The 1,953-nt window shown below is 39.5% G+C and overlaps 1 long non-coding RNA gene across 1 annotated transcript; it reads left to right on the top strand.

The window, feature by feature from the left end:
* The first annotated feature begins 318 nt into the window (after positions 1–318).
* Positions 319–1,258, top strand: LOC136551669 (uncharacterized). Its single transcript, XR_010782656.1, has 3 exons — positions 319–695; positions 783–901; positions 988–1,258. It is a non-coding gene; the product is annotated as an uncharacterized lncRNA (long non-coding RNA).
* The last annotated feature ends 695 nt before the right edge of the window (positions 1,259–1,953 follow it).

Here is a 1,953-nt window from a genome sequence, read left to right as displayed (position 1 = left end):
CTGATGGCAAAAATGTGGATTTTTGGGTTCTCCCCTACGGTGTGCCCGACGGAATCGAGTAATTTAGTGTTCTCCCTCAAGTGCTTAGTGTCTAATGGAAGACAAGCACTCCTATGAGGTATTAAATTAGGCGGTTCTGCCACACTAGTTAAGGAAGATGGTGGTTCATAGTAGGTGGGACTCATTGAAGGATGTGAAATCAAAGAAAGGAAAAGAGGCAATAGCAACTATATTGAGTCCAAGCTTTTGGAAGGATGTGAAGCTAACATTGACTGTTTTTGAGCCATTGGTCAAAGTCCTCCGTTTGGTTGATGGGGATGTGAGGCCATCCATGGGTTTCCTTTATGGAGAACTACTAAAGGCAAAGGGACAGATCAAAGAGGCCTTTGGAAATGTTGAGGCTCAGTTCAAGGATGTAATAGCTGTTATTGACAAGAAGATGAATGGAAGACTTGATTCTCCATTGCATTTGACAGCATATTTGTTGAATCCTCACTATAGCTATAGTGACCCATCAATCTTTGATCAGCCCAAAATATCAGAAGGGTTTATAGCTTGTGTTGAGAAATTTTATTATCATGATGAGGACATGCAGCATCAGGCTGCCAACATTGAACTAAAGAAGTTTCAGAATAGAGAAGGACCCTTTAGCAAGAAGCTTGCTAAGAATTTTGAAAACTTTGATTACAACCCAGGTAGAGGTACTTCCTATAAGCTTACTGGCTCATGGCTGTTTGTTGTTTGCTGTTTTCTAAACTAATAGAGGTGTTTTTTTATTTCAGCATCATGGTGGAGACTGTATGGATATGAAACACCAGCTTTACAGAAGATGGCTACAAGGATCCTATCTTTGACATCAAGCTCTTCTGGTTGTGAAAGAAATTAGAGTGGGTTTGAAGGGGTTAGTACCTATCTATTATGAATATTTCAGTTTCAGCAGCATTACAATTAAATTGTAGAACTGAGAATGCTCTTTTTAAATTATAGATACACACTAAGAAGAGGAATAGGCTTACTACAACCCGCATCAACAAGCTGGTGTATATCCAATTCAACTCCAAGCTGCTTAGTAAGAGAGAAAAGATCAAGTCAAACAAAATCACTGATGTTCTCTTGTCTAGTGATACAACTGAAGCTCAAGGTTTTCTCCAAGAGGGTGGGGATGATTGTGCATTAGCTGACTTTAGAGATGGGGAGGAAGATGAGATGGAAGGTACCGGGATACCTTGGTCTATCATTGGAGAGGCAGTGGGAGCAGATGAACAGCTTGAGCTGTGTAGAAGTACAAGAGTGAGGGAGCTCTATGAAGGAGAAGAATTTGAGTCTAAAGAAGAAGAGTATGACGATGAGGATGTGTACTATAGTGAAGAAGAAATATGATCTGGACCATCTCCATCTAGTAGTGAAGCCTTTTGTGATGCCCTGTTCTTATGAACTGCAGCTGTGTCACTTTGTGTCTGTGTGTCTTCTTTTGTGATTTGTGAGACCTGAACTAAGAACTATGTGCTTGTGCTATCCTTTATTTATAAATTGTGTTGTGCACTTGTATTACTATCCTATCCACTTGTATTGTAATTACCAGCTGCTGATATGGTGTGCTCATGGATGGGAGGCTGCTGAAATCATCCAGATAAGTCACAACTTAGTGTTTTCTATTTTTTTATGAACAGCTAGCTATCTATTGACTAATTTACTAACTACTAGCTATCAAAATGTGTTGCAGGAGCTAGGAACATGCAAGAGTAAGCTAGCTAGGAATTAGATATGTCTACTGGCCCTCTTTTTATACTTACTGTGACTCATATATAGTAGTTATATACATATATATAGTTATATACATAATATATATATAATTTATGGCTATATTGCCAAAACGCCTAGAAAAATGCCTAGGAGCGCCTAGGACCGAGTACTCTCGACTAGGCACTAGGCAATGGGTCAGCGCCTAGATTC

This window comes from Miscanthus floridulus, chromosome 4 (assembly GCF_019320115.1).
Source record: "Miscanthus floridulus cultivar M001 chromosome 4, ASM1932011v1, whole genome shotgun sequence".
NCBI classification, from domain to species: domain Eukaryota; kingdom Viridiplantae; phylum Streptophyta; class Magnoliopsida; order Poales; family Poaceae; genus Miscanthus; species Miscanthus floridulus.
This window is presented reverse-complemented; position numbering and strand designations above follow the sequence as displayed.